Genomic DNA, 20,680 nt, shown 5'->3' with positions numbered 1-20,680 from the left:
ACCACGCAAAGTCGGATTCACCGACCAGGCGGAGGCACCACGATAGATTATATAATGGTCAATGGTCAACATTGAACTCTAGATTTACATCAAGGGTTTCAATGCAAATACCAGACACAATAGCGATCATAATCTTTTGTTATTGGAATTAAAGCTCCCGATGGGGCATAGCCAAATGTCCCCCTCTGAAGTGCTTCGATCTCTACCAAATCTAATTGCTATTGCTGGTGGTAGATGAATCAGATGGGGTAAACATATCCAATCCGTTGATAAGGTAGCTACACTATACCAACATGCTCTCCCTTTTCTTTCTCCATCTTCCCAGTGGAAAAACTCGACCCATCACATCAACTTGCCCTCAAGAACATCCACCAAGACCTCATCAATAAAATTGCAACTTTCTTTTATACAACCGCCAATTCCAAGGCCCGCTCAATGCGCTCCAACCCTTGGTTTAATACTTCCTGTAGATTGGCGAAAAGTGCCCTTTTAAAACACATAAAAAGTGGACAAAACACTAACATCAGAACAGCAAGAAACTTATATAAGAACTTAATTGCCCAGGCAAAGCAAGAGTGTGAGGATGACAGATGGGCGTCCATTAAATTTGCACTCGACAGCCGTGACTACAGGGCCTTTTGGAATCTAGTTAAAACGTGTAAGGTTGAGGGTTCTGATGCCATAGTGCCTAACTAAAGCAAAGAGGTTTGGAATTCTCACTTTAAAAATCTGTATTCTCAAACCAATAGGCCACTTTTCACGCCCCCTCCTCTACACCTAAGGGGACATCTGTCTCCTCTGATCCTGGTACTTCTAACTCGATAGCCCCGCCCTGCACTATGCAAGAAGTAGTTGCGGTTTTGAAGAGCATACCCTCAGGAAAAGCCCCGGGTTTGGATAGAATCGCGGGAGACCTGTTCCGCAGTGAACCGAAGGTATGGGCTCCCTACATCTGGGTGCTGTTTAATGCTATTCTTCAGGGCATGGAGGTTCCGCACACGTGGCTTGGGGCAGAAATTATACCCATATTCAAAAAGGGCTTGCCTCTGGACCCGGCGAATTATCGCCCAATCAGCTTAATCGGCGTCCTTCAAAAAGTGTTTGCCCGCTTTTTATTATCAAGGCTGCAGACTTGTATGGACGAGCATCAGATTCTCACCCCCCTAAAGGTTGGCTTCCGTCCTAAGGTATCCACCATCAACCAACTATTTAGACTCCAACTAATTCACTGGAAAGCTGAGGTTATGGAGGGGGGTAGTGTGTATCTGATATTCGTTGACCTAAGAGCTGCATGTGATTTGGTCCAAAGAGATAAGCGCTGGGGCCTATTGAAAGATATGGGTATTCCTTCATACATCTGCCACCTGCTACAACGATTTCACCAAGACTCCTTTGCAAGGGTACGGTATGGGAAAAAGGGGGAGCTTCCTGCACCATTCCCTGTGGAAAGGGGGGTCAGGCAAGGGTGTGTCCTGACCCCCACCTTCTTTTCTCTTTTTCTGAATGGCCTGATATCTGACCTTCTGGGCAAGAAAGATTTAGATTCTCCTCGATTGGCAGATCATAAGATCCCTGCTCTCATGTTCACGGATGACACGCTTCTTCTGTCAAAATCATCCATGGGCATCCAGCGAATACTGGAAGCATTCTGTCAATTTTGTAAAAATGGAAATTTGGAGATCAATCGTTCCAAAACTAAACACATGGTCTTTCGAGCCAACACAGTAAATTGCCCTCACCCCCATATAGATGGTATGGCCCTTGAGAGAACCTCAACATTTGACTACCTAGGGGTGACCCTGAATGACCGGATGGATTGGGGGACACAAGTCGCTAAAGCCAACCTGAAGCTGGCACAAGCATCCAGGGGTATTCTTAAGGTTTACAACGACTGCTCCCAGAAAATCCTAGGTCCCCCGTTAGAAATCTATAAGACCCAATCCAGGGGAGGAGCACCTTATGGGGTTGAACTCTGGGGCCATGTTATCGCTAATCCTCTCGCTTTGACTGAGAACGATTTCCTCCGACATCTTTTAAGACTCCCCCAGAGCACCCCTATCCTCCCTTTGCGACTTGATCTGAACACAGTCCCTATTTTGGACATATCTGCCAATTGCCCCCTTCTTTTCTGGAGACGGCTTTGGAGTAAGCACGAGCTCTCCAGTTACAGAGAGGAACTTAAAGACCTGTTATCTGTTTTGGGGGGTGGGGAAGATACCTTGGATCACCCATGTCAGAAACCTATGCTACGAAATAGGGAGGCCAGATATCTGGCTTCTACTAGAACAGACATGTCCCCTTATCTCAACAAAAAGCCCTTGCATCTGCCCTTAAGGAATATCACTTGGCTAGCCTATTACGAAATAGTACTTTAGGTGTTTTGAGTTCTAGATTCTTCGAGGTAAAGTCCGTTTATCATTTTGAGCAGTTCTTTGAGGTAAAGTCTGTTTATCATTTTGAGCAGTTCTTTGACCAAATACAGCCTCTTTTGGCTAAGAAATTATTTCTGCAATTCAGATATGGAACACTCCCACTTAGGGCCTACACTAACAAGTGGATAGGCGCACCCACCCCTGTTCAGGGTTGTCCAGGGTGCGACGCTAGTGTAGAGTCTGATCTGCATGTTTTGCTATTCTGCCCTCAAAACAAAAAGACCAGAGTTAAATGGATTGTTCAATTATGTAAGAACCTGGGCCTTAGGAATTATCTCGAGATCTATAGAATTCGAAAATACGATACATCCTTTATGACGGCATTGGTCACTTCCAGGTTTTTATTTTCAATGTGGTGTACTAGAAGTGCAAAGATTAAATCAATAGGAATAGGGAGACGCGTAGTATCTGCCTCTCCCGCACGGACCTGAAACGGGGGATGTTCATTAGTTCTACCTGTTGGTTAAAGTTTTAGCCTATAAATTTGTCATTATCTGGTTATCTAAATGTACTGTTCGTCTGTCTTTTTTATCTGATTTTAGGGCATTTTTATCTGATGGTCTTAACTTTATAATCCTATTGTCTGAGATTTACTTGCGTTATTTTATGTATTTAATGTTGTTTTTTATTTCTGTTGGTCATGAAATACCCAGAATTTTGCCTTTTATTGTACCTTTTTGTGTTGCTTTTATGTCCGTAAGGACAATAATATAGCTTTTTTGACTGACTGACTGGCATTCTCTCCACAAAAAATGTACCCTCTGGTCTATACAGAGAAGAAAAATGCACTTGCACACCCATGGACTCAATTGAATCATGGTATGCTTTAGAAGCGAAAGCCGTATCTTGGTCCAAGTGGAATGCGCAACATGCATATGTCCCAACAAATACTTGCAAGTCTTTAATAACAGTTTGAGCATCAGCCAAGTGCTGTGGCCAAACCCAGAGCAATTTAAAGCAAGAATCAACTGCAACCAAAATATATTAGGAAAGCAGTATCCAAATTAGAGAACCACAGTGATCTAAAAAAAAATACAGCTAAAAGGCTGTTTGGAAATAAGCAGATGTGTCTGTGGTGGACGAAACACAGTGGGACTTTTGATCTGTTGACAAATGTCACAAGTTAAAACATATTTTTTTAGACTGTTGGTATAAGCCCTTTCACCAATATCATTGCTTTAAGAGTGAAATGGGGACAGCCACACCTGCATGCGCAGAAGCTATGCCTTCATGTGTGACTACTATTAAATCATATCTGTGGTCTGTATTGGCAATCTTACGAATACCAACATTAGGAATAGTTACATATGGAACATTTTGGTTGTTCAAATGATAGGAATATTTTGAAGGAAAGCCCTTCGGCAAAGGGGTGCCGTTTTTTATATCACTCAAGGCAGCCAAGATATCATTGACAATACGAGTTTTAGAGCAGGTTACCACGGCAATTTTAAATGTGGCTACTGCAGATTTGGTCGCTTTATCAGCCAGATAATTCCCTGCCACTTTAACCCAAAGCAGTTTGTTCTTGATTGTGCTACCTTTAGAATTCCTAAAGTCATTTTGTTTCCAAAATCTTTAATTATCATTAAAAGATTATATGTAATAATACAAATCCCACACTATGAGAGTGGGGAACCCAGGATCCGTATTTTCAAGTGCAAGCAGTAAAGCCTTCAATTTAGCCAACTGCGCTCTGCAATCTCCAAGACACTGCATGCGAGTAGTTTGTGGCTGAAAGACTTCATATGAAATAGTACCTAGAATGATAGGTCATGCGGCAGAATATTGCTGATTGGAACCGACACCCTGTTGTGCAGATCCATCTGTATAAATTATGGATCTATATTAGTCAAGCGGCAGAAATGAAGAAGGCAAAGGATAAATATGTCCATATTGCAAAAATTCTTATGTTTGCAAAGAAGGGTCAAAAACAAAGTTGACATACATAGCAGGCACTGGAGAAACTGCAATAATGCATTTACCTCGAGCAAGTGAACGTTCTTTCACGATGACTGTTTGGACAGCAGTTAGAATCTTTTCAGTTGAAGCAAAACACAGCTCTGCAGAAGAATACAATGCAATTTATATGTAATGGGAACTGTTTCACCTTCAATAAAGGTGACATACAAAATCCAATGGCACCCGGCAAGATCTGAATGGCCAAATTCAAAGTATTGACATATGTATGTAAATGGCGTGTTTCCAGTAAGTAAGACTGTAAAGACCTGAGTATTTCAGTAGGCTCTGACGTCCAGCAAGACGTGGAAAAATCAGGGCGTATTACGGCATAAAGAGAATCAATATGTTGCGCATAACCAGGTATGTATGTCTTGCCAAATTTTGAAATTCCAGTAGAAACTGCAATTTTTTAAGTGCACTTGTAGGCTGCAGTTGAGCAAACGCTTCCAGAAAATGAGGGGAAAGACTTCTTCCCTCATTGGTCAGTTTCTATCCTAAGAAAAGAACACTGAGAAAAGCTATAAATACTTTTTGAAGCTGAACTTGTAAGTTGTAACCATGTTCAGCAAATCATAAAATGAAGCGATCCACTATTGCCAAACGGGGGTTTAATGCATCATTGTTATTGTTAACTTAGTCTTTTATAGCACCAACTCACCAACAGGTCTCTAGGCGCTTAAAAACAAACAGCAAACAACAATGCATGAGGAAGGAAGAGAGCCAGGGACCTGTAATAAAATTTATTTAGCTGGATCAAGTGCCTCCCTAAATAAAAAGGTTTTTAACAACTTCCTAAAACGCAGGAGATTCGCTTCTTTCCGAAGTGATTCTGGTAGATTGTTCCAGATCTGCGGAACCAAAACCGAGAAAGACCTGCCGCCTTTGGTTTTTAACTTATAACGGGGGCAGACCAAAAGCTGGGATTCGGCGGACCGCAAGACCCGTTTGGGGGTATATAACTCCAAGCGCTCTTTAATATACGCAGGAGCTTGCCCATAGATGGCCTTGTGGGCTGTGCACAGGCTCTTAAACTCCACCCTCTGTTCAATGGGGAGCCAGTGTAACTTGAGTAGTAGAGCAGAGGCATGGGATCTTCTATAGCTAGAAAGTCAATCAACGGCTGGAGGTACAGGTTGAAAAGCAGTGGGGATAGTGCAGAACCCTAAGGGACTCCGCACTCCAGAATACCCACTTTAGAGATGGCATCCCCGAGTTGGATCCTCTGGGTCCTACCGGTCAAAATAGATTGGAGCCACTGATGGACTTAACCCCATCATCAGTTATGTAGATATCAACAACATAGGATAGCACATTAAGGTTGATCTCATGAAGAATCAACGTAATGCGTGCCACAAAGAACCCTGGGTTGTTTTTATAGGTCATTGGAAGTCTAGCATGTCGCCTCAGAAAGCCAAGGGCTCTAAATGCGGACCATTTGCGGCTTTCTGGAGACTGAAAAACCATTAGATATCTCTAGAGTGGTTTTATATTTTTTATGGACGATATTATTAATCAGTGCCGTACTATGAGTATTTTGCACTGCAAATGTGCAAGTATGACTATTCAAATGTCTGTAATCTAGGACAATATGATAAAAATGATCGGTTTTAGATCCGAAACAAGAGGATTGTTCATTTGAGAGACACAGGGTTCAATTACTCCCTGCTACTCCAGTTGGGAAATAATTTCCCTAATGGGTGCTTTAACATCCCATTTAATAGGACACTGTGGTTGCACCTGAAGTGTCGATTGTATAAGAATAATGTGGTAAGGAGAATCCCTACCCCAACCTGTATGGTTACGGTACAGTGCAGGAGCCAAAGCCAGGGCCCATTCGGAAGCATAAGCTTGTTTAATTTCATAAGGCACAAGGTGTGAAAAAGAAGGGAGAATGACATCCTCTCCCTGGGGGCAAGAAAGAACAAAAAGTGGGGTTCAGTCAATCTCCACTAAAAGAATATCATAAGATGTAGTTAAGTTATCCCAGATGATTGCTTTGATGGTGAGTTTAACATCACATTCAATTTTAATATCCAAAAGATAAAGTCTGTCGGGGGGCTACACAGGTGCCGCAGTGTCAACAGTAATAAACATTTCAGTTGCTTTCGCTACCAGAAATTCTAGCACACTAAGGTGAACTCTGCCATGCTGTTGAGGAGAGTCATCGCCCAACTCCTGCTCAGGAGTAGGGTTCTCACCGCCAGTGGCATATTTAGCCATTAAAGCTGCAACTTTCTTTTTTTGAAAAGGGGGTTTGTATGGAGGAAGTCTTTCCTCCTTCTTTACCTTCATGTCAGAAGAGTGCTGTCTTTCCCATTTCGTTTGCAGTTATTCTCCTTGTCTGCGATCAGTTAACCCTCCTCTGTCATTCTGTTGGTCAGATGAGTCATGAAAGGAATGAGGAGAATGGGGATCAGGAATCTGATACCTGTCAGGGGTTTTAATTTGTGTGCGAGCACGAAAAATGTATCGCCTCATTGTATACGTTTTGTCTGATGTCCCATGGTTTCTTAGGAAACTCACGGGTATATTTGGAATCCTTGTCAGACCTAGGCTTGCCAAGAGGTGGTACTGAAGGTCTGATTCCCAAACTATTACGTCCCAAAGATGTATATATTACCAATAATTAGAGGCAACTCGAGTTTGCGGTCGGCTACTGCCACCACGGGAAGTTACTGGCATATAGCCAAAGATGCTGCTTCACCCTTGACACTAGAAAGAATCTTTTTGGAGATAACAGGAAAATCCCCTACAGTTTCATCCCCAAATCGAGGGCCAGACCTACCCCATGCTCATTCTGTCTCTGTTTAAGGAGGTGCAGGAGAACGGCCATTGAGGGAGAGCCACGACATAGAGTGTCGACTGTGTCAAAAATTGTTACCCAGGTGTTGCAGTTGGCTAGAGGTGGAACCAGGCCATTAGGAAAGCACATAGTCAGAATTCTGTGCATGTCTTGCATTCCCATAAGGGGAAACATAGCTTCAAGTTGATTTATTTTTTAAGCAATCTGGAAGGGTATTTCTTCACGACTGGTGGGCCATTTGCCTATAACTGAATGAACAATTACGCTACTAATAACATCAATCAATCAATCATTCAAAGGCATTTATAGAGCGCACTACATACCCGTAGGGTCTCAAGGCGCTAAGGGGGGGGGGGGGGTGCCGTTACTGCTCGAACAGCCAGGTCTTGAGCTTCTCCCTGAAGGAGAGGTGGTCTTGGGTCAGGCGCAGGTCGGTCGGGAGGGAGTTCCAGGTCTTGGCGGCAAGGTAGGAGCAGGACCTTCCTCCTGTTGTCGCTCTACGGATGCGTGGGACGGCGGCGAGGGCGTGGCTGGCTGATCGGAGGTGGCGTTTGGGAGCGTAGAAGTTGATTCGGTTGTTGAGGTAGCTCGGGCCTTGATCGTGAAGGGCTTTGTGTGCGTGGGTGAGGAGACGGAAGGTGATTCTTTTGTTGACGGGGAGCCAATGCAGGTCTCTCAGGTGTCCGGAGATGTGGCTGTTACGTGGGATGTCGAGGATGAGTCTGGCTGAGGCGTTCTGGATCCGCTGAAGTCTCTTCTGGAGCTTGGCGGTGGTTCCGGCGTAGAGGGCGTTGCCGTAGTCCAGTCGGCTGGTGACGAGGGCCTGGGTGACGGTCTTCCTGGTCTCCGTGGGGATCCACCAGAAGATCTTCCGTAGCATGCGCAGGGTGTTGAAGCACGCCGAGGAGACGGCGTTGACTTGCTTGGTCATGGAGAGGGAGGAGTCCAGGATGAAGCCCAGGTTGCGTGCGTGGTTAGTCGGTTTGGGTGCGGTGCCCAGGGTGGGGGGCCACCAGGAGTCGTCCCAGGCGGAGGGCGTGGAGCCCAGGATGAGGACCTCCGTCTTGTCTGAGTTCAGTTTCAGGCGGCTGGTCGTCATCCACTCGGCTACCTCCTTCATCCCTTCGTGCAGGTTGGCTCTGGCGCCGGCGGGGTCGTTGGTCAGGGAGAGGATCAGCTGGGTGTCGTCGGCGTAGGAGATTATGTTGAGTTTGTGTTGGCGTGCGATGGCCGCGAGGGGGCTCATGTAGACGTTGAAGAGGGTAGGGCTCAGCGAGGATCCTTGAGGGACGCCGCAGATGACTTCGGTGGCTTCTGACTTGTACGGTGGTAGGCGGACTCTCTGTGTTCTTCCGTCGAGGAAGGAGACGATCCATTCCAGTGCCTTCTCCTGGACTCCGATGTTGCTGAGGCGTTACACTAGGGTGCGGTGGCAGACAGTGTCGAAGGCCGCGGAGAGGTCTAGGAGGATGAGGCCCGCTGTTTCTCCGTTGTCCATCATGACTCGAATGTCGTCGGTGGCGGCGATGAGGGCGGTCTCGGTGCTGTGGTTGGCTCGGAAGCCGGACTGCGAGGGGTCGAGAGATCCGTTCGTCTCGAGGAAGGCGGCCAGCTGCTTGTTGACGATCTTCTCGATGACTTTGGCTGGGAACGGGAGGAGCGAGATTGGGCGGTAATTCTTGAGTTCGGTGGGGTCTGCTGTAGGTTTCTTGAGAAGAGCGCTGAGTTCGGCGTGCTTCCAGCTCTCGGGGAAGGTGGCGGTGTCGAAGGAGGTGTTGATGATGTCCCGCAGGTGGGGTGCGATGACAGCGTCGGCCTTGTTGAAGACGTGGTGAGGGCAGGGGTCGGTCGGAGATCCGGAGTGGACGGAGTTCATCATGCGGACGGTGTCTTCGGTGCTGATCGGAGTCCAGGCTCGGAGGGCGGCGGTGGGCGGCGTAGCTATGGTCGTGGCGTGCGTCGGTTGGGTGCTGAAGCTGTTGTGTATGTCCGCGATCTTGTTGTGGAAGTAGGAGGCGAGGGAGTTGCAGAGATCTTGCGAGGGGGTGATGTCGTTGTTTCCGGCGTTGGGGTTGGAGAGCTCTTTGACGATGTTGAAGAGTGCCTTGCAGTTGTGTGTGTTGTTGTCCAGCCGGTCTTTGAATGCAGTTTTCTTGGCGGCTCGGATCAGTTGGTGGTGCTGCCAGGTGGCGAGTTTGAGGGTGGTCTTGTTGTCCGGTGTGGGTTCCTTTCTGCAGACTTTCTCGAGGGCTCGGCAGTTCTTCTTGGAGCTCTTGAGTTCGTCGGTGAACCATGGGGCTTTCTTGCTGCCGGGTCTGCTGGGCGGGGTCCTCAGAGGGGCGAGTTCGTCCGCGCAGTTGCTGATCCACTTCATGAGGTTGTCGGCGGCCTGGCTGGGGTTCGCTGAGTTGGCAGGAGGGTGCTGGCTCAGGGAAGCGGCGAGCTGGTCGGCTGTGATCTTGTTCCAGCTTCTGCGGGCAACCTGTTGCTGGTGGTGATGGATCGTCGTTCTTTTGAAGGTGAAGTGGACGCAGCTGTGGTCCGTCCAGTGGAGTTCTGTGGTGTGGCTGAAGGCGATGTCTTTGCTGGATGAGAAGACGGCGTCGAGAGTGTGTCCGGCGAGGTGGGTGGGGGTGCTCACCAGTTGCTTCAGTCCAAGGTTGGCGAGGTTGTCGAGCAGGGTGCTGGTGTTGCGGTCGTTGTTGTTCTCCAGGTGGAAGTTGAGGTCCCCCAGGAGGATGAAGTCCACGGAGGGGAGGGCATGCGGGCTGACGAAGTCGGCGATGTCCTCGCTGAATTGAGTGCGTGGTCCCGGGGGGCGGTAGATCAGGGTGCCTCTGAGGGTGGTCTTCGGGTCGGTGTGGATCTGGAAATGCAGGTGTTCGGCGGTGGCTAGGGTGTTGTCGGTGCTGGTCGTGATTCGGATGGTGTTCCTGTGGATGATGGCGATGCCTCCTCCCATCTGGTTGGCGGTGCGGTCCCTCCGGGTGATCTTGTAGCCCTCTGGGATGGCGATGGCGATGTCGGGCGCTGAAGAGGCGTTCATCCAGGTCTCCGTGATGAAGGCAACGTCCGGGGCTGTGGCGTCTAGGAGGTTCCAGAGTTCGATGGCGTGTCTGTGGACGGAGCGGCTGTTGAGCAGGATGCACTTGAGGTGGTTGCTGCTGGTGTTCGGCTTGGCAGGTGCTGGTGCCGGGCAGGTCCGGATGCAGGTGAACTTGCAGGCGTGGCAGCTGAAGGGTCCGTGGGAGCGTCGTGGGGTAGCTCGGTGGCATCCTGGGGATCGGCCGGAGTTGAGTGCGATGAGGGCAGCGGCGGTGTATGTCAGGCGGGTCGCCCGGGGTCTTCGAGGGCCAGGGGTCCTGGCGCTGGGCGCGGTCCAGGCGCAGACGGGCGTAGACGGGCTTACCTTTGGCGCGCCTTCGGCGCACAATCGGCGCGCCCGCTGCGCGTGACCGCTGCGCGTTCGCACGGTCGCCATATATGGCGAAGTGCGCGGGGGCGGAGCAGCTGGGAGGCGGGAGCGGGGAGGGTACAGAAGGCAAAAGGGGCGGGGTTAGCGGTGGTGGCGGGAAGCGGGGAGGGAGGGCGAACGGCGGCAAGTAACAGGAGGGAAATACAATTTACGAAGAGACAAGCAATACTAAATGACAAAAACGATCTTAAAGGCGGCGAAAAACAGCAGGGGCAGGGAAATACAATTACAAGGAAACAAGCAATGCAGAATGACAAAACAAACTGAAACCGGCAAAAAACGGCAGGGGCAGGGGAAGGGGAATACAATTACAAGGAAACAAGCAATGCAGAATGACAAAACAAACTGAAACCGGCAAAAAACGGCAGGGGCAGGTCAGCCGAGCACGGACCACGTCGCTCGGGGGGCAGGGGGCGTGGTCACGCGGCGGCAGGCAGCAGCGAGGCAGTCAGGCAGGGGAGGCACACGCAGCAGCTGGTGGCCGTGCGGCGCGGGGGTGTCCTAGAACTAGGTCACACTCTCCTGCGCCGCACGGTCGCCATATATGGCCAAGTGCGCGGGGGGCGGAGCAGCTGGGAGGCGGGAGCGGGGAGGGTACAGAAGGCAAAAGGGGCGGGGTTAGCAGTGGTGGTGGGAAGCGGGGAGGGAGGGCGAACGGCGGCAAGTAACAGGAGGGAAATACAATTTACGAAGAGACAAGCAATACTAAATGACAAAAACGATCTTAAAGGCGGCGAAAAACAGCAGGGTCAGGGAAATACAATTACAAGGAAACAAGCAATGCAGAATGACAAAACAAACTGAAACCGGCAAAAAACGGCAGGGGCAGGGGAATACAATTACAAGGAAACAAGCAATGCAGAATGACAAAACAAACTGAAACCGGCAAAAAACGGCAGGGGCAGGGGAATACAATTACAAGGAAACAAGCAATGCAGAATGACAAAACAAACTGAAACCGGTAAAAAACGGCAGGGGCAGGTCAGCCGAGCACGGACCACGTCGCTCGGGGGGCAGGGGGCGTGGTCACGCGGCGGCAGGCAGCAGCGAGGCAGTCAGGCAGGGGAGGCACACGCAGCAGCTGGTGGCCGTGCGGCGCGGGGGTGTCCTAGAACTAGGTCACCTGACCTGCAGGCACCATGACCTGCAGGCACCTGTGGCTGTCCTTGCAGGGCAACCTTAGCTGTCCCAATCAGCAAGGTGGGTGCAATAAATTAGGTCATGCGACAATATAAGATAACAAGACCAGTGTATAAAGCTCTAGTAAGTGCTAAATTAATATGAACTAAGTCTAGATACGGGTTATAACCCGCTAATGCTGGCCAGGTGGCCCCTTCAAGACTCAGGGGGCCCATTTGGACAGTGCAAAGCATGTGGGTAAGGGTGCCATTAAACCATGTCTGGTGCTCCCAGACAATGAGTGGAATGTCAGTAAGCGCATATGGGCCGGCAGGTTGTATTCATGAAAAGAATTATCATTAGCGTCCACAGTCCTGAAGGTGATCAAGGAATAAAAAACCTCAAAGCAGAACGCTGCGTCCACTTCAATTACAAAAATCACAGTAGCATCTGCATTAGGAACTCAATGTTACGTTAAATGTTTAGTTACTGCCAGACAGTAATTTAAACCAATAGCTATGGGCTGAGCCATAGCGAATTAAAAACTGATTCAGAGTGTAGAACCATTAGGGTACATATGAAAGACTTTTTAATATTCAAGCTTGAAAAACCAACAGAACAAGGTGCTGCCTAATAACTACGGAGGAGAAATTCCTAGCACCACAGACGTCTCCAGGAAAAGGTACGAGAGTAGTGTGGATAAGCACAAGCACTACTCAGGGTTCCTACAAGTATGTACCAGAACAAACATTGGTGCCGCCATGTTGCAGGGATTCTGCTCTTAGAACAGAACTATGCTTAGACCCATACAGCATCAGTATGTAGGGACTTAGTCACCTTATCACCTCAGTACCTATGGGCTCAAGTCTGACTAGCTATAGTGCCTCACTCGCCCTCCTAACCTTACCAGAGAAACAAGTGAATTGGCACCCAGAACACAACAGTATAGACCCTCCAAGGGGTCGTTGTTACAGGACACACCCTTTTGCTCTCTCACTCGTACTTGTCTACAATAAGGAAACCAGGAGACACAAAGGCAGTTTAGAATATTTATTTAAACTATTGTGCTCTGAAGAGCAGTATACGTGCCACAATTAGAAAACAAATGCATAATGAAAATACTGTTACCATGGTTAATATTCCATATACCATGAAAAGTCCCGTCATTTTATAGGACAGAGTAACCTAAACGCCCCTCCATTGCTAATGAAGCTAAATGATAATATATCAGATTCTCTGGGATTGCTGGCAGACCCTGTACCTTAGCATTCATAGATGGACGCTCTACACCTCAGCAGATGCAGAGCTCTTTTCGCAAAACTCTTGTTCCATTTTTGCTCCTGTGCTCATCTATATGATAGGACATGTGTGTGTGCACATAAGCAACTGCAGCATTCTTGTGTTGTGTTTAGGTGCTAGTGCCTGGCCAGAAAGATTAACAAGGGACATTGCTGTTTGAACTTGTCTATGGTGTTCAGTCTGAAATCCCAGGAAAAGAACAGAACGTGAAAACAAATGCAAGTTACGTGTGAAACTACAATGTGGCACAAAGCAAAATGTGTTTATATAGTAACGTGTGCAAAGGAAAATGAGGCATATAACGTGCACAGTTAGGCTAACATAAAGAAAACTACAATGGGCCATGCAGGAAACACACAAAAACTTTACAGGAAATGGCTCATTTCTTTGGAAAACAAGGGAGAAGTGCATGGACCTCTCTCTACAATCCCCAATGTAATAGACTATGTGAGACGGTTAACAAAATGATGAAAGGAACTATGCAATTAGCGTGTACTGCTGGTATCCAAGAGTAGAATGCCATTAACTTATATATTATGGACTTATCGCACTACTGTGAATGCCATTACAGGCAAAAGTTCTTTTGAAATGATGTGGGACAGACAACCTGGCACCAAATTGGTACCCTCCTGGATGTGTGAAAGTATTTCAGGGACAAACACAATTGCTTAGAAAATGGTGGAGAGAGGAGATTCATCGAGGTGGGAAACTGAGTCAAAGTTAAGCTGGATGGAGTTGGTAGGGGTTTGTCAAACTTTTGCGGTCCATTTAAGGTCAAACCTATTGGTGGGAATTGGGTTAAGATGGACAATGGGCAAACATGGAATATTAGAAGGATGACTGTGTATCGGAGACAAAGTGGTGTGATAAAGAAGTCTAATGATGAAGCAAGTTCATGTTCTCCTTAGGTACATATGGATGACAAGGAATCTACAGACTCTCAAGTAAACACAGAGGGTGAGGTGTTGGAAAGAGGAGATGAGCCAGGAAATTAAATACAATTAGAAGAGAAGCGAGGACAAGGAGAATTGTTGTTACATGACATTGTTGCATCGGTTCTGGTTGTGTTGACATTTAAATATCCTTGTTTTTTCTGAATTGTCCGTTGGTATTGATGTTCTAGTTTTTTATAGTAATAAGTAAAGTGAAATTGTATTACTGTTTTTATTATGCTCTGCAGAATGGAGATGTGTCATATTGTACTTAGCCAGCTTCACATAGGCTGAAGCTGCTGTGACATACTTGCATTCCAGGGCTGACGTAGGGACATTCCAAGATTTGAATAAGGCAGTTGATTTGTAAGCTGTGCCTGCTGTGAATGCAGTTTGGGGTTCTTATCTACTCTGAGTAAATAAATCATCTTGAAGCTCACCCTGCGTTGAGTGATGATTATGTCTAGACACTAACCAGTAGACAAGGGACCCATTTTCCTTCCTTGCACCATCAGGGATCATGGCACCCTTGCTAGATCACAGTCAGGCACAGTGGCACGCCCATTACACTCATCCATTTAAATATAATCATTGCTGTGGGGTCATGCAACAAATCCATTGGACATAGCGAGGGATGACGTCACTTCCCTTTTAGAATCCGGAAGCTCCCAGCTAGCATGCATAGACCCAAGTGTTGGCTGTACTCGCCATGCATTGTTGTTTCCCATGTGGTCTATGTATTATTGGTTATACTAAAGCAAGAGCCTTTCCAACATTTAAAAGCTGAATTAGTTGCATTTGTTAAAGGTCCTTAAAATGCCTGATAGTTTTACATGAACTACAAATGCAAGAGAAGAGCTGGCACTCCTACTGGCATCACATGTCAGAGTCCAACCACTGTTTACAAAGTGAAGTGTTTTTCTGATTGAAAAGAAAGTTAGAAAATCCTTGTGATTGTGACACTTTTTCATTGGCACCCACTGTTGGATGCAGATTTGGGATTTGACTGATGCTTATTATTTCCACTGTTAATTGGATCCAGATTTCCCTCATTCTGATAAACACATCTAACAAGAAACATAAATGAAGCAATTGTTGACAATCCTTGCTGCCAAATTATCCCTCGTGGGCTTCTAAAACGTTCTCTAAAGTCACCCTTTCCCTGAATGTTTACTGCTCCCTGTTGCAAAGAAACATGCTCTGTTAAAATCTTTTCTGTTTCTGAACCAAATAGATTCAGTGAACATCATAAACACTGTGCTTCTGCCCTGACAGCGTGCCAGACCAAGAAGAAAACAACATTCTTGACAATGTGCCAGTAAGCTTTAGTGGGGAACAGGTCGTACATCATAATCATATAAACCCTTAAATCACAGTTTGAAATCCTCTGTAGTAGACAGGTGGGTTTCTAAGGACACTCTAATTTTTCTAATATGTAGAGATCATTTTTATAAACATGTTTATATCAGCACAGATGTATTTCAGAAGCTTGCTGAAAATATATAAATAAATAAATAATTTGAAGGGCTTGAGGACTGGCTAAACACATCATAATACTGACGCACTTCAACATAGACTGATACTTACTTAGCGTCCCAGCCCTCCTGGGTTATAAGCCTTCAACCAGGAGTCTCCAGCCATCTCTGTCCCTGTCTGCGTCTTTTCTTGCAATCTGACTTCAGGTTTAACCCATCTCCTTGTAGTCAGCTTCAAGGTCAGGAGTTTCTTTGCCTTCCTCTTTTCCTTTTTCCTTGAGGATTCCAGGTTAGGGCTTGCTTGGCGGTGTTTGTTGCGGGCTTGATTAGGGTGTGACCTACCCAGCAGCAGCATCTTTTCATGGCTTCTTCATGAGCAGGGCGTTGGAATGGCGGCTGCTATTGGTGGTTGTTGCTGATTGTGTTATGCGAGCAGATTTGGATGATTTTCCTCAGCGAGGTGTTGATAAAGGTCTGAACTTTGTTTGTGGTGGTCACTGTTATCGTCCAGGTTTCAGCTCCTTAATGAAAGACTGATTTTATATTGGTATAAAAATGCCAGATTTTGGCTTGCAGAGTTAGGTCCTTGGAGCACCAGATCTTTAGCTGAGTGAAGGCAGACCTTGCTTTGCCTATTCTTGCCTTGATGTCGGTGTCTGTGCCACCCTACTTGTTTATGACACTGCCCAGGTAGGTGAAGGCCTCAACCTCTTCCAGTGCATCACCGGCAAGAGTTACTGCAGTTTTGCTGGTCGTGTTAAACTTCAGGGTCTTTTTCCCCTGTTGATGTTGAGGCCATGTTGCACTGATGTGGCTGCCACTTGGTAGGTCTTCTCTTGCATCTGCAGATGGGTATGGAAGGGTGGGGCTAGGTCAGCTGCAAAGGTCAGTTTGCCGAGCTATGTCCAAGCTGCTCACTGGATCCCATTTCTTCTCCTTGCTGTGGATGTCTTCATGATACAGTCTATGACTAGCAGGAAGAGAAAAGGGAAGAGCAAAGAACGCTGGCAGAGTCTGGTCCTCACTGGGAAGGCTTCTGTGAGTTGTGTACCATGGACTATCTTGCAGGTCATTCCCTCGTAAGAGTTCCTGATGATTCTTACAATTTTATCTGGCACACCATAGTGGCGGAGGAGCTTCGAAAGGGTCTTTCTGTCCACGCTGTTGAATACTTTCTCATAGTCGATGAAGTTGACATATATGGGGGAGACGCCTTCTAACCACTGCTCAGTGATGATGTGCAGTGTTGCAATCTGGTCTGTGCAGGATCTACCTTGCAGAAGCCTGCTTGCTGGCACCACAACTAAACATCGACATGATCCTTCATTCTGTTATGGATAACTCTATTGAACGCATTTTGCCTGGGGTTGGTAGAAGACTTATCCTTATGCAGTTTGCGCAGTTACTCAGGTCACCTTTCTTGTGGATCTTGATGAGATATCCCTCCTTCCAGTCTGATGGCACCTTTTCCTCTTCTCAGATCCTTCCAAACATGGAGTAGAGCATGTCTACTGATGTTTGTCTGCTTTCGGGGCCTTTGCAGGAATGTTGTCAGGTCTGCTGCCTTCCCAATGTTCAGATGTTTGATGGCGTGCTGTATTTCTTCCTTGGTTGGTCTGCTACAGTGGATTTGCAAGTCCTTGTCAGCTGGCTGTATGTCTGGTGGAGACTTCAGCATGGGCTAGTTCAGCAGTTCTTCAAAGTGCTCCACCCATCTTCATTGCTGGCCTTCGTTACCCATTATAGTCGTCCCATCTTTGTCTTTAACAGGTCTTTCTCGCTTCCTGAATCTGGCGGAGGGTTTCCTTGTTATGTTGTAGAGTAGCTTCAGGTTTCCATGGCTTGCCATAAGATCATCGATGACTCTTCACTTGTCTGCTCTTAACCCTCACTTTGCTTCCTTGTTGATTTTGGTGAATTCTCCTGGAGCTTTAGCTTTTCTGCTTTGTTCGGATGTTGTTGACTGCAGCATCCTTTTCCTTTCTCTCTTGGATTTTGTGGAGATCCACTCTTTATGTTGGGGTTTCTTAGCACTCAGTACTTCCAGGAAGTTTGATGTCAGTTTATTTGATCTTCTCCCACTGACTTTCTACTGAGTCTCTGATATCCTCCAGTACTTGCAGGACTTGAAACTTTTTATAGAGGGTGACTGACTATTCACTCTGTTTCTGTACATCTACGACGAGGCTCGTGAAATAGCCCTGCTATTGGTTTGTCTGTTCCATCCATGTTTTCTTCAGCTTTAGCTTTAGCATGGCCATGACTAGGTGATTGTCTGGCACCACGTCCTCTCCTCTCATTACTCTCACATCCTGCAGGGACCTCCGGAACTTCTTGGCAAAGGAGGCAGGGTTGATCCTATTCTCTGTTGAAAGGTGTCATGTCCCACATCATGCTACTGTGCAAGCCACTGTGTCTGGCGTATAATGTGTCACATGTCTGCATCATTCGGTGTCCAAATCACTTATAGGTGTCTCTGTGGTTCAATATATGCCCAAAGCACTGAACGCTCTCTTCTGCCAAGATAGGCCCTGAGCACTGAGTGCTCCAGCTATTATCAGTAAGATATGTACCTGAGTGCTTGTGTTAAAGCTTTTATATCTTGTTATTGTTACCTTGTTTTGTTTTCTTAGTTTCCATATTATGAGCACTGGATGTTCCTTTGTTTAATGTTGCCTCTTTAATCACAGACTACAGAGATCTCCTGAGATCACAGCATTCTTGGTGTTCATATTGGATGTGGCTGGGTGCGGTCACGGACTAGCGGTCTATTCAAGTCATGCCCAAGCAATAGAACGTGCTTTGCCTACAGCCACAGATGCCACTTGAGGCAAAATGTGGCAACACACAACTTACCTGACATCATGGAACTCTGGCCTCCTCTGCAGAGTCAAAAGAATCACTGCTAAGTCACAGGACCTGAATCTGAAACTGCAAGGTGAAAGGGACAACAAGTTAAAATCAGGTATTGTGTATATGCATGCATAACGCATGCATAACGCTAAAGCAAAAATAAACACAAGCCAAGTCGGACTTAGAAATTGTTTATGCTCATGTCTGAGAATAGTAAGAGCAATTAGAGTTATAAGAGACTATTGCTTCTTCAGAGATTAACCCTACTTCTGAGACTAACTTATTGAAGACTAATGCGTAATTTGTTACAAAATATGTTTGTGGATTAATTCGCCGTGCAGGTGATTTCATGCGCAATACTATCCGAAAGGAGCTTTGAAGCAGAGGAACTCCACAGGAACGTCCACAGGTTAATACAGAAGATATTAGGTGATTTATTATTGCATTCACGTATTGCATGGGAATAATGAATGTCTATGTATCAAGATTGGGAGTTTAACATTCCATTGTATCTCCTTCTACAGATGTTGTACTAAACCATACATAAGAGTAGCGATACTCCAACCTTCAGTTAGAAGTGTCACAGTTCCTCTGAGCGCACAGAGCACTTCTGAAGAGCCCAGTTGATCGCAGGTACTTACCTTTCATATTGTTGAGCACACATCAAGCCTGGGAGGACACGCTCCCACAGGAAGAGCGGGATTTCATGAGCCTTCTGTTGTGTCTCCTTAAAATGTACAACGGCAAAACACACAGGAATTGTGCCTGGATCTTACCCCACAACAGGATCTCCTCTCTCAGTCCCATCTGACTTCCTTGCTGTTCTTCACACCAGTAAGAGGGATGGCCACGTGGTTGATCCACATCATAGACATGGGCACATCGAAGATCCTAAGGTAGGTCCATTTCATCTTTGCAGGGCCATGTTGTGGACTTTAGAGGTAAGTCCACATCACCTGACAAATGACCTAAAGGCACCCACATTGTCTTATGTATTCTTTTGCGGGGTAATACACTACTCCCTAGCACCAGACTGCTCAGGGCACAGAGATCTGCGAGTCTTTCACCGCTGATTTATGTCACCAAGGTTGCCCATGACTTTTTCGCGCCCAGTGTTGTCGCTTCCAATCTTGGCATTGAGGTCTCCCATCAGTATGGTAAGTTCTCTCTCAAGGCATTTCTCCAGGATGGACTGAGTCTGTTGTACAACTCTTTTATTTTCTCTTCTTTGCTGTCATTAGTAGGTGCATAGCGCTGAATAATATTCATATTGATCCTCATTTTCTTTATGCAGAAGGTCGTTGTGATGATTCTGAGACTCTGGGCTTCCCACACAATCAGAGCTCTGTTGGCTGATGGTGTTAGCATCAGGGCTGCTCCCTGAGTACATGGGGCATTCTATTCCTTGTGTCCAGATTACAGCAGCATTCCTCCTGCAGTCTGTCTTTTCTGTCTGGACTGTGTTCATCTGGTCTTGCTGATGCCAAGCAGGTCCAGCTTGTATTTTTTCATCTCTGCTGCCACTCGGGCTGTCTTGCCTGTCTTGTACATGATCCTCACATTCCATGCCCCGTTGCTGATGGTCTAGGTCGAAACCAGGTGGGTTGGCTTTGTGGCTTCTAGGGATATCTGACTTTCATCACAAAGCGTCATAGCTCTCAGTGAAGGAGATTCCTCTCTCACCAATTCCAGGATGACTCTTGATCCTTTGATTGATGTTTCTGTAGCTTTGCGTTTTTTTACATGGCGGGGTAGCTAGCCCCACGCATAACCCTCCTACTCTCATGGTGGGCCTCAGCCAGGCCTACCAGTGCTGGGGGTTCGCCCTTCCCTGCACAAGTCCTCAGACCAATAGAATAGAAGTTGGCACTGAAACTGGAATATAAAACAAAGAGTTTATTAAACCTCATGAGGTGGAACTACATTCACACAACACCCTTCTGTAGTGTATGAAGTAGCACACTGATGAGAAGGAACATGGACCTTTAATACCCACACAGGGGCTCAAAAGAAGGTGATACAAGTACAGAAAGAAGGTTTCATGTACATATAAGGTCATATAGAAAATGCACAGTCAACAAGAGGGAGGAGCTAGCAGTTGCTAATTCTAGCAAACACATCCTGGCAGTTACAGACTAAGAAAAGCTGCATGGACAGCTGCAACCTCAACTGAGCATGTGCAGAGTAAAAGAGGCTAAATATAGTTTGTTCACAGGCAGAATACAAGAGCAAACAACAGTAAGGAAGGACAGAGCACATGGTGAGTACATGGTAGCACATGGGCGACAAGATGGCTGCCGAAAACAAGATGGCTTCAGCTAGATGCTAACCCC

The 20,680-nt window shown here is 46.7% G+C and overlaps 1 long non-coding RNA gene across 1 annotated transcript in view; it reads left to right on the top strand.

The window, feature by feature from the left end:
• The window catches only part of LOC147666370 (uncharacterized), a 41,570-nt gene extending 22,804 nt beyond the window's left edge, over window positions 1-18,766 (top strand). Inside the window, exons 4-5 of the long non-coding RNA XR_015304825.1 lie at window positions 18,185-18,459; window positions 18,689-18,766. This is a non-coding gene — a long non-coding RNA (uncharacterized LOC147666370). The remainder of the gene's footprint in view (window positions 1-18,184; window positions 18,460-18,688) is intronic.
• Window positions 18,767-20,680: the final 1,914 nt, after the last annotated feature.

Source organism: Lissotriton vulgaris, unplaced genomic scaffold (assembly GCF_964263255.1).
Source record: "Lissotriton vulgaris unplaced genomic scaffold, aLisVul1.2 SCAFFOLD_2367, whole genome shotgun sequence".
Taxonomy (NCBI): domain Eukaryota; kingdom Metazoa; phylum Chordata; class Amphibia; order Caudata; family Salamandridae; genus Lissotriton; species Lissotriton vulgaris.
Note: the sequence above shows the minus strand (reverse complement) of the source record. Positions and strands in the feature narration are given on the sequence as shown.